The sequence below is a fragment of the Lithobates pipiens genome, unplaced genomic scaffold (genome assembly GCF_037356315.1).
Source record: "Lithobates pipiens isolate NorthernLeopardFrog02 unplaced genomic scaffold, aLitPip1_a1.2 Scaffold_30, whole genome shotgun sequence".
Taxonomy (NCBI): Eukaryota; Metazoa; Chordata; class Amphibia; order Anura; family Ranidae; genus Lithobates; species Lithobates pipiens.
The window spans coordinates 20,393,466-20,411,435 of record NW_027507791.1 but is presented as its reverse complement, the minus strand read 5'-3'; the positions used below and the strand labels follow the sequence as shown (position 1 = coordinate 20,411,435).

At 42.7% G+C, this 17,970-nt stretch overlaps 1 protein-coding gene across 4 annotated transcripts in view; it reads left to right on the top strand.

The window, feature by feature from the left end:
* Positions 1 to 17,970, top strand: part of FOXN3 (forkhead box N3) — a 267,558-nt gene that overhangs the window by 50,662 nt on the left and 198,926 nt on the right. The window lies entirely within an intron of this gene.

Below are 17,970 nucleotides of genomic sequence, written 5' to 3'. Positions count from 1 at the left end.
ATTTGGCAAACTATAAAAAAAAGGAAAGGAAAAGAAATTCTATTTTTTTTTTCAACTAATTTGTTTCTATTTTAAAAAAATCACATTTTAGTTTGCTTTTTTTTGTTTGTTTTTATTTTAGCAGTTTTATTTCCTTTTTTTGTTTTGAATTTCAACAATTTTTTTTCTATTTTAAAAAAATCACATTTTAGTTTTTTTTGTTTTTATTTCAGCAGTTTTATTTCCTTTTTTATTTTATTTTTAATTTCAACAATTTATTTTTCTATTTTAAAATATTTAAAAAAAAAATCTAATTTTTTTTTTTAAAGTTTTTATTTATTTATTTTTTAGCAGTTTATTTCCTAGTCTCATAGTAGGTATGGTTGAATAAAGACACTAGTCCATTTAGTTTAACCTTATGTAGGTGTACGTGTGTCAGTGTCTATAATCCTTTCCCATATCCCTGTATGTTGTGTTCTTTTAAGATGCACATCCAAGACAGAGTCGTTTAAAAATATCCATACTCCCCACTGACACCACCAATTGTGGAAGAGAGTTGCACATGTTTATCGCCCCTGACAGTGAAAAAACCCCTGTTAAACGATTTCCTTTTTTTTTCTTTTTTTTTTTTATCAAGTCCAAGTTTAAACCTTTTTCTTTCAATTTGACAATTTCTTCCTATTTAAGATATATATATATATATATATATTATAAAGAAACCCTGATTTTAAGATTGTTTTTTGTTTTGTTAACTTTAGCAAATGTTTCTTTTTAATTATTTTGTGTGTGTCATATTACACTGCAAAATTTTGTTCTATACCAGACAAGTATTTATACAGAGATAAAATTATTTTAAAATGTAGATGAACCCAAAAAGTATAATATATTGCAGATTACTGGTCTTGGATGTGTTGGCTGCATCAGTTTTTTTTTTTTTTTTTTTTTTTTTTTTGCTAGGTTTACCTGATGATCCTTTCAGTAACACACTTCCGGTGTCAGGGTGATCTCACTCATTCTATCTATTGCAGGAGTGTTGTTGTCATCTTAAACAGGACTACAAAACACCTCTCCCTCCATTCTTCTCCATAATTTTGGTTTAATTTAAGCCTTCCTAACACTCTTGCTTGAATTTGTATTTTAACTGTACTGTCTCCAGTTTATATTACTAATAATATGAAGGAGGTGTTTTGTAGTGCTTAGAGAGAGCTAGGAACAACGTAACCAATAGTGCCCAGCTACACCTGAGGGATTTCCATTGTATATTGTCTTGATACTGGGATTTCCATTATATATGGTCTCCATACTGGAATTTCCATTATTTATGATTATAATACTGGGATTTCTGATTATATATGGTCTTGATATTGTTTTTTTTATTAAATATGGGCTCGATACTGGGATTTCCAATGTATATGGTCTCAATACTGGGATTTCCATTGTCTATGGTCTCCAAACTGGTCTTTCCATTTATATATTGTCTCCATACTGGTATTTCCATTATTTATGATTATAATACTAAGATTTCCATTATATATGGTGTTGATACTGGGATTTCCATTGTATATGGTCTTGATACTGGGATTTTCATTGTATATGATCTCAATACTGGGATTTCCATTGTATATGGTCTCCAAACTGGACTTTTCATTTATATATTGTCTCCATACTGGAATTTCCATTATTTATGATTATAATTCTGGGATTTCTGATTATATATGGTCTTGATATTGGAATTCTCATTAAATATGGTCCTGATACTGGGATTTCCATTGTATATAGTTTAGATACTGGGATTTCCATTATATATGGTCTTTATACTGGGATTTCCATTGTCTATGGTCTTTATACTGGGATTTCCATTATATATGGTCTTGATATTGGAATTCTCATTAAATATGGTCCTGATACTGGAATTTCCATTGTATATAGTTTCGATACTGGGATTTCCATTATATATGGTCTTTATACTGGGATTTCCATTATCTATGGTCTTTATACTGGTATTTCCATTATCTATGGTCTTGATGCTGGGATTCTCATTATTTATGATTTTAATACTGGGATTTCCATTATAAATGGTCTCGATACTGGGATTTCCATTATCTATGGTCTTTATACTGGTATTTCCATTATCTATGGTCTTGATGCTGGGATTCTCATTATTTATGATTTTAATACTGGGATTTCCATTATAAATGGTCTCGATACTGGGATTTCCATTGTATAAGGTCTCCTTACTGGAATTTCCATTGTATATGGTCTCCATACTGGAATTTCCATTATTTATGATTATAATACTGGGATTTCTGATTATATATGGTCTTGATGTTGGGATTCTCATTAAATATAGTCTCCATACTGGGCTTTTTCATTGCATATGGCAGGGGTAGGCAATCTCAGCATTCCAGCTGTAGTGAAACTACAAATCACATCATGCCTCTGCCTCTAGGACTTATGCCTGTGATTGTCAGGGTCTTGCAATGTCTCATGGAAATTGTAGTTTCACCACAGCTAGAGGGCCGAGGTTGGCTACTCCTGGTATATACTCTCCATACTGGGATTTCCATTGTGTATGGTCTCCATGCTGGGATTTCCATTGTGTATGCTCTCCATACCGGGATTTCCATTGTGTATATTCTCCATACTGGGATTTCAATTATTTATGGTTTCATGATGTATGGTCTGGATACTGGGATTCTCATTTATTTATGTTTTTTTATACTGGTATTTCTATTATATATTCCATTATACACACTATGAAGATAAGCTTCATTTTTTTTTTAATTGTGCCTTTTGGCCCTAATAGATTTCAATGAGAACACCTTAAAAAAGGTGTAAAAATGTGTATACCTTGCATTTTTCACACACTTTCTTGCTTAGTAACTAGCTTTCTATTTGATTAAAAAAAAAAAAAAAAAAAAAAAATGTCCAGTCCTGAAATGCCCCCAAAATGCCTGAAAAATTGCTGAAGAACCCAGCAGTAACCAGCAGCATTGCATTTATTTTAGGCACTCATTCATTTCAGTGGGCTGCCTTCCTCCCACAAGGCAAATTCAGCATAGTAGCTCATTCACCTTTTTAGGCTTCACACTTTTTTTGACTGCATATTTTGATACATTGTTCAGATGGAAAAAGTTCATCTGTTTTCCTTGCTTAAGGTGTAATTAACAATGAATTGCACCACAGGTGTGTGATACAAAATGTACGCGTTTCGTAAACATGCAGCTTCACAAAAATGCTATATTGTGAATGCAGTTTTAGTGCTGCCCCCTATAGGGTATAGGATTTTCTGTGCTGGCAGCAGGAGTTCTCTGCAGCTTGAAGTCGCGGCACCTCTTTGTATTGGCCAGCTGTTGGTTTGGGGCTGTAAATCGGTTTTCAGTGACTTTCTATTCTGAGGTTGTCTTTTGAATTTGGTAATGGAACTTGTACGCCTTTTTTTATTTCATATATAGATTTGTGAAGGCTGCCTCTAGGGGTTGTCTGTATATAGAGGTATGAATGCTGCCTCTAGTGGTTGGCTGTATATAGAAGTGTGAACGTTGCCTCTAGTGGTTGGCTGTATATAGTGGCATGAACGCTGCCTCTAGAGGTTGTCTGTATATAGAGGTGTGAACGCTGCCTCTAGAGGTTGTCTGTATATAGAGGTGTGAACGCTGCCTCTAGTGGTTGTCTGTATATAGAGGTGTGAACGCTGCCTCTAGTGGTTGTCTGTATATAGAGGTGTGAACGCTACCTCTAGGGGTTGGCTGTATATAGAGGTGTGAATGCTGCCTCTAGTGGCTGGCTGTATATAGAGGTGTGAACGCTGCCTCTAGGGGTTGGCTGTATATAGAGGTGTGAATGCTGCCTCTAGTGGCTGGCTGTATATAGAGGTGTGAATGCTGCCTCTAGTGGCTGGCTGTATATAGAGGTGTGAATGCTGCCTCTAGTGGCTGGCTGTATATAGAGGTATGAACATAGCCTCTAGTGGTTGGCTGTATATAGAGATATGAACGCTGCCTCTACTGGTTGTCTGTATATAGAGGTGTGAACGCTGCCTCTAGTGGTTGGCTGTATATAGAGGTGTGAAGGCTGCCTGTAGTGGTTGGCTGTATATAGATGTATGAACGCTGCCTCTACTGGTTGTCTGTATATAGAGGTGTGTATGCTGCCTCTAGTGGTTGTCTGTATATAAAGGTGTTTTATATATAGAGGTGTGTACGCTGCCTCTAGTGGTTGTCTGTATATAGAGGGGTGAATGCTGCCTCTAGTGGTTGTTTGTATACAGATGTGTGAACGCTACCTCTAGTGGTTGTCTGTATATAAAGGTGTGAACGCTGCCTCTAGTAGTTGTCTGTATATAAAGGTGTGAATGCTGCCTCTAGTGGTTGGCTGTATATAGATTTGTGAACGCTGCCTCTAGTGGTTGCCTGTATATCAGGGAGTGTAGTTTTGCATCCTTGCTTAATGACTGCTGACATAAACTTTCTGTCAGTCACAATTGGCCTTGCTCTGAGAGGTAGGTCCGTATACAGCAGAATAAAGTTGGGAAAAGTGTCTGTATGTGCCCGAGCAGGGGAATGGAATATCACAAAGTACTAATGCCATGGCTGCCAGTAAGAGAATTTTTGAATTAGTTAGTGGCAGAAGGCATATTGGAAAGGAATTATTTGTACCCCCGCCAATGTCACTTGTATTGTTGTGGCAAAGGCACCTTTTGCTTTTGTGTCCCCCCCGTTTAGGTTTGCGGCGAGCAGGATGAGACCAAATCTGTTTTTGTGCTTTTTGATTAATTATCCGGCATATACATATGGAAATAATTGAACAATGGTCCCCACCAGGGAATAAGTCGAGCGGAGGAATGAAAAATGATCTCTCTCGGAGGTGACGGTGCCGCCAAGCGTAACAATGTAGAATTGTCTTCTGTGTGCAGATGCGAATTGCGCCATCATTGTGACAATTAGCTCCTCGTTATTCACGGACACCAAGAAGCCGCCATGGCGTATGGGTGGGTGGTCACCTCGGTATAACACAATGATCGCAATTGTTTCTACCGATCTCATCTAAGGATTGAGCACTTCATCACTGACAGTTCTCATTTCATGTCAAAGTATGTTTTGCACCCTAAAAAAAACTCGCCAACGTATCACATGATGAGTAGCAATGAGCGTAATAATATTAGCAAAAATTTAAACTTTCTTAATTTCACTCGCTGAGCTGCTTGGGTAAAATTTGATAAAAAAAAATTATAAAAAAACCCACTATGAATAAAAAAAAAAAAAAACGTAAAAAAATAAACAAAAAAAAAACAGTGTCTACTTCCCCTTTCTACTGTGTTGGCGATTTTTCTTTGGGCAGAGCGGCACTCTTGTGAGCCTAACCTGTCATTTTGCGTGCCTTCCCCTAGGGGGCACATTGTCACACATGAAGGGCTTGTGGTACTAAAGGACTGAGTGGCGCTCGGTCCAGGAAAAATGCCCCTTGCTGCCACCAGAGGAAGAGGAAACTGCCGTGACGTCACCAGATCGGCAAAAGGGCTGCAAATGTATGTATAGGGTTATATTAAAATAGAAAATACCCGGGGTGGGTTGGCTTTGGGAAGTAGGGGGTTAAATTCCGGAATTCCTCTTTAAGGCATCATTTAGAGGGTTTTGGGGTGCATTCAGGGCAGTTTAGTCTATTTCAGTAAGTCCCGGTTTACGCCTGTATGATTCGGCACGTTTCAGCAACAAAAATAATCCCATTGTTCTCTATGGAGCCCATTCGCACCTGCGCAACGCACTTTCATGTGACTTGAAAAAAGGTTCAGGCACTGTTTTTGGTTTCACACAGTGCATTAGGTTTACTAAAATCGGAGCACACCGAATCTGGTGCAGCTGTGCATGGTAACCAATCGGCTTCCAGGTTTTATTGTCAAAGCTTAATTGAACAAGCTGAAGTTGGAAGCTGATTGGCTACCGTGCACAGCTCCACCAGACTTTGCACTCTCCAGTTTTAGTAAGTCAACCCCAGTGTTTTTTGCCCTATGGACTTCAATGGGGAGGCAGGAAAAATGCATGAAAAATAAAAGAAGCATAAGACGCATAAAAAAAAAAAACCATGAAAATAGTGACAACACTAGCGTGAATCTAGCACGCTATGTATTTGTGTCCTTTTTTTCCAATATTATATAATTTAATATTTGCATTTTAGCTCTACTTTTTTTTTTTTTTTTTCACTGCTTAAAAAATGAATAAAAATAAAATAAAAAAAAAGGCCAAAGAACGCATTCCCCATTGAATCCAATACATTTAGCCAAAAAGGCTTGACCGGTGGCTGAGTAATCAAGCCTAGGCCCCACCCAGATATAGTAGTGTCCTACCCAAAGCCCTACCTCCAACTATGCAGGGGCTTCCCTCTTAGCCCCCACCCCCATTAATGTGGACATGCATAAGGGTGACCCTGATCCCAGGACATGTCAAGGGCACGCCATCAAGATATGGGACTGTCCCGGCAAATCGTGGACAGTTGGCATCTATGCCATTCTTCCAGTCTTGATAACATTCACCATATTTAAAGAGTAACTCCACTTTTGTGGAGAAAAAAACATTCTCCTCTGCAGGATTTTTTTTTCTTAAACAGGTGCTGGAACCCCACCACCACCCCCAAAAACTCCTCCCCACACACACACCCTCAAAATCACATCAAATACTGGGTGTGGTCATATTTCACAAATAGTAGGAGGGTCTTAAATGGGCATTAAATATCAGGATTGCATTACATACAGAGTGCAGAGTTCAGGGGGGTCACACACAGAGTGCAGAGCTGTCACTTGTAAACAAAGAAACTGGACTTCTGTGTTTACAAGTGATAGTGGTGAGCGGGCACCAAAGTGTCTGAGCCAGAGGTGGTGGAACTGAGTTCCACCAAGTTCCCCCTGAAAAAAAGCCCTGCTCCTCTGGATGATCTCTGTACATTGCAGGGATTTAACAAACTTTGTTGCAGATTCCGACCTTTTTGTTATTCTGAAGAAATAGCTGTTTGTCTGTGTTCATGTGCTCTGTGTCCATGTGCAGTGAATCTATATGGGAGTGGCTTCATAGCTATCAGTCAGCTGCTGCACCTGCAGGGTTCTAATGAGGAAAGTGGCATGGTCTGCCCCCTTAAGGATCCTTTCACACAGGTGGTCTGATCAGGTCCGCCTGTCAGTTTTTCAAGCGGCCCTGATTGGAGCCTCCATTCACCTCTATGGAGTGGCAGATGACATATCCACTAACACCCACCGCTATCCAATCCTCTCCACCAAATCCAGACAGATGGTGACCCGCGCCGCCGTGACGTGGTTGTTTGCCGCTCCCCCCCCCAAAACAAAAAAGCCGCCACTGCTTAGATATGATTTCCTGTTGGGAATATCTTACCAAAAATGACATTTTTGTTGCAGGGGATGCCCAAAATCTGACTTGTATCTTAGTGCAGACTTCTGGGAAAATCAGTGAGCCAATCACACAAGCAGGAAATGTTTTTGGGGGAGCGGGCATTAATGCCTCCCATGTTGCCATATTGCATTTTACAAAAAATTACAGGGCCGCAGAATGAAAAGGAAAGATTATTTTTAATAACATTCAATTACAGTATGACTTGTGTTGCAATTTTATACTCTATATCAGGGATATGCAATTAATGGACCTCCAGCTGTTGCAAAACTACAAGTCCCATCATGCCCTCTGGGTGTCATGCTTGTAGCTGTCAGAGTCTTACTATGCCTCATGGGACTTGTAGTTCTGCAACAGCTGGAGGTCCATTAATTGCATATCCCTGCTCTATATATTCTTTTTTTTTTTTTTATTTGTCCCGAAACGGGGACAAATCTAGATCAATAGTCAGACAATAAAGTTAAAGCGGGAGTCCGCCGGGACTCCGCGTTTTTTTTTTTTTTTTTTTTTTAAAGCCAGCAGCTACAAATACTGCAGCTGCTGACTTTTAAAATAATGACACTTACCCGCCCAGCGCGCCCGCGATGTCGGCACCTGAAGCGGATCTCTCGATCGTCTCTTGAGTGCTGCCGCCGCCATCTTGGGTATGGGAATCAGGAATTGGAGCCTTTCGGCTTCATTTCCCGCTTCCCTACTGCGCATGCGCGAGTCGCGCTGCGCAATAAGAATGGACCCGCTGCCTCTGGGATCTGTGTGTTTCCCAGCAGGCAGCGGGGGACCTTCGGAAAGGGGCGTAATATACGCCCCTTTCCGCAGAGAGCTATCCCGGAAGTGGGTGCAGATACCTGTACTGTACAGGTACCTGCACCCCCCTCCCCCCGAAAGGTGCCAATTGTGGCGCCGGAGGGGGGGAGGGTTCCGATGAGTGGAAGGTCCACTTTAGGGTGGACCTCCGCTTTAATAAAAAAAATAAAAATAAAAAAATAAAAACAAATGAAAAATAAAAATTAAATATGGGCAGACTCGATGGACTACATCTATGGTCTTTTTCTGCTGTCCCTTTTCTATGTTTCTAGGAAAGTGGAGTTACCCTTTAAATGGCCAGAGTAACATTCGGCACAGCAACCGTTTTCAGATGCTTAATCACGATTTTATTGGAAGACCTGGTCCCGCTGGTTGTCGCCGCTCATTCACTGCCCTGGAAATGAGGGTCTTATTCCAACATCCTCATTTGCATACATCATCACTTTTCACCAACAGCTGGAGGCAGAAAGGTTTATAATAGAAACAAGCGGGGGGAAAAAAAAAAAAACGAGGGCCAATGCCCCGCCTTCCACCTCCCATATATAAATCTGCCCCCATAGGTGGCGCGAATGTTAACTACAAAATTGCTTTCACTAAATGATTTGAAAATACAGCAAAAATGAGTCTCAAAAACTGCCCGAGGCAACTTTTATAAATAGGCAAAATGACCAAAATCAATATTTCCCATTAAGAAATGTTGAATTATCAATTTCAACCTTTTAGTAGCTGCCCCGGCAGGATTAATTTCCGATTTGTCATTTTTTTTTTTTTACATTCACAATTTCAGCGCCTTCTATATTTAGGGATTTTTTTTTTTTTTTTGTCACATGTGTGGGGTTTAAAGTGTTGCTAAGCTCAGGACCCGGCGTTCACTATATCTAGTCTCCCACAGTACACAGAACATGGAAATGCAATTATTTTAGTAAACCGCGCCGCGACAAGGTTATCTAGATCGGTGGTTCTCAACCCTGTCCTCAAGTACCCCCCCCCCCCCCCCCCCCGACAGGCCATGTTTTGGGAATTTCAGACTGTTTGCTTACAGAGGGCAGGGGTCCGGCTGCGCAGCTTGCCAGCGAGGGGGAGCACGTTTTTCCACTCAAAAAAATTAACTGTTATGCCCTGTACACACGGTCGGACAATCCGATAACAAAATCCGTCAGATTTTTTCCGACGGATTTTGGCCCAAACTTGTCTTGCATACACACAGTCGCACAAAGTTGTCGGAAAATCCGATCGTTCAGAACGCGGTGACTTAGAACACGTATGACGGGATTATAAAGAGGGCAGTAGCTTTCGTCTCACAATTTATTCTGAGCATGCGTAGCACTTTGTCCGTCGGAATTGTCTACACACGATCGGATTTTGTTGTCGGAAAAGTTTAGATCCAGATCTCAAACTTTGTGTGTCAGAAATTCCGACAGAAAAAGTCAGATGGAGCCCACACACGATCGGATTTTCCGACAACAAGATCCAATCGCACATTTTCTGTTGGAAAGTCCGACTCTGTGTACAGGGCACAAGGCTAAATGTTCAACGGGACTTTCATGAACATAGCTCACAACTGTGATTTGGAGGGACTGTCCCTGATTTGAAGCAATGTCCCTCTGTCCCTCATTCCTCCTCATTTATCCCTCATTTTGGTCTGATCTGTAGATTGTATATAAAATGCACTTTTTATCTTTCAAAAAGTGTTTTCCAGTGCTAAACCTTTCATCTGATTTCTAAATTGCTGTATTTCAAAAGCCAATATAAAGGAATAGTAGTGGTAAAAAAAAGCAGTTGAGGGCTTAACCAATCTTTTTTTTTTGTACAATTCTCCTTTAGGGGGCGTGGCAAGGGGCGTGTTCTATGCCTGCATACTTTTGCTGATAGGTGTCCTTCATTCCTATCTCAAAAAGTTGGGAGGTATGCATGAATATCAATAAAAATGAAACTTATCAAGCTGATCACTGTTAAAAAAAAAAAAAATAAATAAATGTATAATTAATACCAGCAGGGGCGGACTGACAACTCATGGGACCCCCGGGCAATAGGAGATTATGGGGCCCCGGGCAATCAGAAATTATGGTCCCACACAGTATACAATCACACAGTATACACAGTATACACAGACATGTTTCTATTGGCTGGGACGGTACTAGAGAGGTTAGGCAGCTATAATCTCGGGATTTTTAGACCAAAAGGATGTCGGTAAGGGACATTTCAAAAACAGATGTAAAAAAATAAAAAAAACAGATTTTTACATGCTGTCCCTGGTTTTACTGAGGCTGGCAACTCTGATGGGGCCCCCTAGTGGCCCGGGGCCCTCGGGCAGTGCCTGAGTGGTCGAATGGTCAGTCTGCCCCTGAATACCAGGTTGGATACTACTGATCTATTCTTATTGTACCTGTCACCTTCATCGCCCCCTAGTGGTTAAACCCTTCCCTGCCAGTGTCACTTACACAGTAATCAGTGCATTTTTATAGCACTGATCGCGTGTTAAAGGTGTCTGATGTGTCCGCCATAATGTCGCAATCACGATTACCATTACTAGTAAAAAAAAAAAAAATTATAATAAAAATGTCATAAAACTATCCCCCATTTTTTTTAGATGCTATAACTTTTGCGCAAACCAATCAATATACGCTTATGCGTTCTTTTTGTTTTTTTTACCAAAAATATGTAGAAGAATACATATTGGCCTAAACTGAGGGGAAAAAAATGTGTGTGTGTGTGTGTGTGTGTGTGTGTGTGTATATATATATATATATATATATATATATATATATATATATATATATATAAATAATTTTTTTTTTTTTTTGAGGGATATTTATTATAGCAAAAAAAAATTTTTCATTGTTGCATTTTTTTTGTTTGTAGCTCAAAAAATAAAAACAGCAGAGGTGACCAAATATCACCAAAAGAAAGCTCTATTTGTGGGGAAAATAAAGGACGTTTTGTTTGGTTAAAATGTTGCACGAGCGCACAATTCTCAGTTAATTCGATGCAGTGCTGAAGCTCAAAAAATGGCCAGGTCATTCAGCAGCCAAATCTTCCGGGGCTGAAGCCGTTAAATAATGTTAACCAGAACATACTTACTGTAACTAAGAATATTCACACTCCTTGGATTGCTTTTTATAAAGCTAATACAAATGTAAAAAGTAAAAAAAAAAAAAAAAAAAAAAATGTAAAAAATTAAATAAACTTTTCCTTTACCCCAGGGGCAGCTAATAGTAATCAAATGTGTTATGGAAACCATATAGTGAAGTTCCACATCCGCCATCTATATTATTGCTGGAAGTATTAATCCTCATGGACTGACCGGCCTCACCCGGGCCATGTTATGGCTTATTCTGGATCATGTCATATTAAAAAAATAATAATAATAATTGCTTCCATTGTTACAGGACAAACAATCGGATGATATAAGGTGAATGAAGATCACGCTGTGACTGTGGTGTGAGGTGTATTGCATGGCAATGGCAGCTGGTGTGTAATGTAAGGGATGCGCCATCATTAGAATTCAGTGGGTGAGAGTGTCTGCCACCCTGGAGCATTTCCTTAGGTGGGTCTGCACTTGTAAAGCAGAGTGTAGAGTCATTGTGATGTCTGATTATCAGGAGAGAGAAGGGAGGGAGAGACGCAGGATAAAGGAGACATACAGATATCATCATGGCCTCGACATCTCTGAGCTCTCTACATCATTGACAGTCCCTTACCTGATCACCTACACCCAATTCTACTCCCCTTCCCCCACACATTTTTTCTTTAGGATTGTGGCACTGTATAAGCTCCGTGTCTGATCAGCTATGAATAAGCACTCCCTGTAGTGTGAAACGCGTCAACTGTTGTCGCTTCTTGTTGTGATGTCATTTGTAGTACTCCTGTGTTTTTTTTGAATAAAGGCACTGAATTTGTTTTGGAGTGCAGCCGCCCAGAGACTTCTAATTACCTACATTCCGTGTCTGATCATGTCGGAGCTTACAGTGTTGGCGGTATGATCCTCCTTGTCAGGTGACACCGTGGCAATTCGCCACTCAAGCTTGGGTACCGCATCCTGCGAGGAGGTCAGAGAACCACATCCACGATCTTGATGGAGCAGCAGAGGAGTGAGGAGAAACCTGAGTTTCCAGGTGTATACACCTGCTGTGCCCATTATGAGGGGCTCCCATCATCCCTGTGCTGAGTTTATGGGTCGTCACACCTATTGTGCCCATTATGAGGGGTTCCCACCATCCCTGTGCTGAGTTCCCGGGTCAGGACCCCTACTGTGCCCATTATGACGGGCTCCCACCAGCCCTGCAATGAGTTCCTGGGTCCATACACCCACTGGGGTTCCTACCATCCCTGTGCTGAGTTCCCAGGCCTGTACACCTACTGTGCCCATTATGAGGGGTTTCCCCCATCCTTGTGCTGAGTTCCTAGATCTGTACACCTGCTGTGCCCATTATGAGGGGTTCCCACCAGCCCTGCAATGAGTTCCTGGGTCCATACACCCACTGGGGTTCCTACCATCCCTGTGCTGAGTTCCCGGGTCTGTACACCTGCTGTGCCCATTAAAAGGGTTTCCACCATCCCCGTGCTGAGTTCCCAGGTCTGTACACCTGATGTGCCCATTATGAGGGGCTCCCACCATCCTTGCCACAAGTTCCTGGGTCTGAACACCTTCCGTGCTGCATTATGAGGGGTTCCCACCATCCCTGTGCTGAGTTCCCGGGTCGGGACCCCTACTGTGCCCATTATGACGGGCTCCCACCAGCCCTGCAATGAGTTCCTGGGTCCATACACCCACTGGGGTTCCTACCATCCCTGTGCTGAGTTCCCAGGCCTGTACACCTACTGTGCCCATTATGAGGGGTTTCCCCCATCCTTGTGCTGAGTTCCTAGATCTGTACACCTGCTGTGCCCATTATGAGGGGTTCCCACCAGCCCTGCAATGAGTTCCTGGGTCCATACACCCACTGGGGTTCCTACCATCCCTGTGCTGAGTTCCCGGGTCTGTACACCTGCTGTGCCCATTAAAAGGGTTTCCACCATCCCCGTGCTGAGTTCCCAGGTCTGTACACCTGCTGTGCCCATTATGAGGGGCTCCCACCATCCTTGCCACAAGTTCCTGGGTCTGAACACCTTCCGTGCTGCATTATGAGGGGTTCCCACCATCCCTGTGCTGAGTTCCCGGGTCGGGACCCCTACTGTGCCCATTATGACGGGCTCCCACCAGCCCTGCAATGAGTTCCTGGGTCCATACACCCACTGGGGTTCCTACCATCCCTGTGCTGAGTTCCCAGGCCTGTACACCTACTGTGCCCATTATGAGGGGTTTCCCCCATCCTTGTGCTGAGTTCCTAGATCTGTACACCTGCTGTGCCCATTATGAGGGGTTCCCACCAGCCCTGCAATGAGTTCCTGGGTCCATACACCCACTGGGGTTCCTACCATCCCTGTGCTGAGTTCCCGGGTCTGTACACCTGCTGTGCCCATTAAAAGGGTTTCCACCATCCCCGTGCTGAGTTCCCAGGTCTGTACACCTGCTGTGCCCATTATGAGGGGCTCCCACCATCCTTGCCACAAGTTCCTGGGTCTGAACACCTTCCGTGCTGCATTATGATGGGTTCCCACCATCCCTGCACTGAGTTCCCAAGTCTACACCTGCTGTGCCCATTATGAGGGGTTCCCACCATCCCTGTGCTGAGTTTCTGGGTCAGTAAACCTACTGTGCCCATTATGAGGGGCTCCCACCATCCCTGTGATGAGTTCCCAGGTCTGTACACCTGCTGTACCCATTATGATGGATTCCCACAACCACCAGAGGGGTCACCTCCCGTAACATTTGGCAACAGTATTTCCAACACGAGGAAGCCAACAGCAAGATCACAGTGACGTCCATGTGGTCCCATTTAACTGCTACTGCTGTGGAGTCTCCCTCCTCCTGCTGCGTTCTGTGTAGTAAAAAAACAGAGACCCTTCGTACATTGGATGGGCCCGGTCAGGGATCTCTCCCTGGGGAAAATTACCTTTTTATTTTATTGTTCAACTGAAATTGAACCCTCACATCCAGTCTTCTACATGAGGCTTTGTAAGGCACTGAGCGATGCGTGGTGTATGATGAAATGTGTTCCCGGGCTCGTTCCTCAGTCACGGGCATTTAAACAATTCCTCCAAATAGAGCAGATGATACTTTAATGTGTATTTGCGGTAATAATGGAGGCGCAGTTATTATATAAAGGGGTAAATGAAGTGTATCTGTTTCCCCCAGCGCTGACACTTTAATGGAATGTAATTAAACCAGAGCGACACTTTTATCATTCCACCTAAACACAATGAAACGGAAATGAAGGAATAAACAGACAGCAAGCCGAAATCTGAGCCACAGACACCTCCGACGACTACAATGAGGGCCGGAAAATGGCGACAGACTCATCACCTCACCATGGTGAGATCACGATGACTACAGGAAACGGAATCCTGAAATACTCTGCACTGCTGGAAGACTCTGCTCCTTCCTCTATCTACACTCCTCTCCTTAAATACTCTGCTCTGCTGCAGGACCCCTCTCTTTCTTCTGTCCAACTCTCCTCTCCTGAAATACTCTGTACTGCTGGAGGACTCTGCTCCTGCCTCTATCTTACACTCCTCTCCTAAAATACTCTGCTCAGCTGGAGGACCCCTCTGCTTCCTACATCTAATGCTGCGTACACACGACCGGACTTAGGTCCGACAGACTTTCGATGGAGTTCTGCCGGAGTTCTGACAGAGTTCTGACGGACTTTCCGAATGAACGGACTTGGCCACACACAATCACACCAAAGTCCGACGGATTTGAATGTGATGAGGTACGACCAGACTAGAATAAGGAAGTTCATAGCCAGTAGCCAATAGCTGCCCTCGCATCGGTTTTTGTCCATCGGACTAGCACACACACGAGCGGATTTCTCCGGATTTCAGTAGGAACTGGGTCCGGCGGAGTTCTTTCGGAAAAATTTGAAACATGTTCCATTTCTAAAGTCTGTCAGACTTTTGCGAATCAAAAGTCCGCTGCAGCCCACACACGATCGAATAGTCTGCCGGAATCATTCCGTCAGACTTTTGATGTTGAAAAGTCCGGTCGTATGTACGCGGCATTACTCTCCTATCCTGAAATACTCTACTCTGCTAAATGACTCTGCTCCTTCCTCTATAACTCTCCTCTCCTGAAATACTCTGCTCTGCTGGAGGACTCTGCTCCTTTCTATAGCCAACTCTCCTCTCCTGAAATACTCTGCTCTGCTGGAGGACTCTGCACCTTCCTCTATAACTATATACAAATACCGTACTGGTGACCCCACAATAGGGATAAAACTTTTTTGCAGAAGGGAGTTTAACAAGACGTGTGGTCACTCATTAAAATGAGAAGAAAAGAGGTTTAACCTTAAACTATGTAGAGGGTTCTTTACTGTAAGAGCGGCAAGGATGTGGAATTCCCTTCCACAGGCGGTGGTCTCAGCGGGGAGCATCAATAGTTTCAAGAAACTATTAGATAAGCACCTGAACGACCGCAACATACAGAAATACAGGACATATAATCACACACATGGGTTGGACTTCATGGACTTGTATCTCTTTTCAACTTCACCTACTATGTAACTCTCCTCTCCTGAAATACTCTGCTCTGCTGGAGAACTATGCTCCTTTCTCTATCCAACTCTCCTCTCCTGAAATACTCTGCACTGCTGGGGGCTTCCATGCAGCTGATTGATACATTTTGGACAGTTTAAACACACTTTTTTCCAGTGTTTTCCCTTCTCCTGTTAGATTGCAAGCTCCCTTGTCCAGGTTCCCCCTTTGCTCAGACTGCTTCAGGGCCATCTATAATATGGATTGGACCCATGGCAAACATTTTTTGGGCCCTACTGAATCCACTTATCAACTATTTGTGGGCAGTGCGGGTTCAAGCAGCAGCTGCCCCTTTTGCCCTGCATTAAAGACGGTCCTGGCCGTATCGTTCGCATACAACACAAAAACCTTTTTGCAGTTTTGTCCCCTTTAATACTTCTCTCTTCTAGAAGCTGAACAAAGCCGGCTCCCAACGTCACAAGAATTCTTGTTTATAAATATTTCTCCTATAAATTCTGTTTACATCGCTCACCGTACAATCTCTTTGGCTGCCAGCGACGGTTTTCAGGAAACTCATCTCTGATTTCTTTCTGTTTATTTGTACTTTTCTTTCTTTTTGTTTTGACTTCAATAAATTTGGAAACAAAATGTTCTTTTCTAATTATCAGCTTTCAGCAATAAATCTGCGGATGGGGGAGGCGCTGTGCGGAGAACTATCTCCTTTCCACACTGGCACATTGCGTAGAACGTATGCAGACCCTGCACCCGCTAGTCTGGAGTCGCTGCCCGCACCTTGCCACGCTAGAAATACTCCCTTCCTCATTTCAGTGATGTGGCAGTTAAGGCGGGTTTATCAGCCCCCCCCCAAAAAAAAAAAAAAAAAACACAAGGCCTGTGTAACTTGTACGGCGGCAAGGTGGCACTGCTGCTCTGGATCACGTACCTAGCATACGTGATCTGACAATTCTGGGTTTGGGTTGCACATGCGTGCCGCCGGTAACCCACTGTGGTTCTACGCTGATCTGCGGGTACCACAGACTTGATGTTCACTGGTGCCAGCCGATCATCCAGCACAGAGGCAGAAGGGCAATCTGCCTATGTAAACCAGGAAAATGTGCCTATGTAAACCAGGAAAATGTGCCCATGTAAACCAGGAAAATGTGCCTATGTAAACCAGGAAAATCTCCATTCTGCCAGTGGGGGAGACATGGATCCTGTGTTCCTGCAAAGCAGAGACAAGGATCCATGTCTCTCCCCTAGTAAAAGCATAACTCCCAACATTTTGAGATGGGAATGAGGGACACCTACTAGCAAACACCTGTAGGCATAGGACACGCCCCCTGCCACACCTCTTAAAGGAGAATTAACCTAAAAAAGTTAATTAAATCCACAAGGGATTTTTTTTTTCTTTTTTCTTTTTACTACTACTATTCCTTTTATATTGGCTTTTAACATTTACAAATGCAGGAATTTAGAATTTGGATGAAAGGTTTAGCACTGGGAAACACTTTTTGAAAGATGAAAAGTGCATTTTATATACATCAGACCAAAACAAGGGGGAAAGAGGGACATTTCTCCAAATCAGGGACAGTTGGGAGCTATGCTAAAAGCACCTCCCACACTGTAATAAAAACACTGGCTAGGCACACATTTACTCCTTTTGATCGCCCCTGATGTTAACCCCTTCCCTGTCAGTGTCATTTATACAGTGACAGTGCATATTTTTAGCACTGTTCACTGTATTGGTGTCACTGGTCCCCAAAAAGTGGCACTTGGCCCAGGTTCACACTCCTGCCGGATTGAATTCACATGAGTTCAGCTGAATTTCAGTCCGACAATTTCAGAGACGTCTGTGCGGTTTCCTGCACAGATGTCTATTGAAATCACACCTGAAATCCCCTAAAGTAGTACAGAATCTACTCTTGGGAATTGGAGCGGCATTGCGCCGATTCGGACGGTTTTCATTGCGGGCAATAGCCACCGATTTTACGTGTCAGATCGCATCAGTGTGAACTAGGGCTTAGTGATTTGTCCTCGGCAATATGGCAGTCCCACTATAAGTTGCCGATCGCCACCATTACTAGTAAAAATAATAAAAATAAAAATTAAAATCCCATAGTTTTGTAGAAGCTATAACCTTTGCCCAAAGCAATCAATATATGTTTATTGGGATTTTTTTTTTTTTATACCAAAAACGTGAATACATATTGGCCTAAAT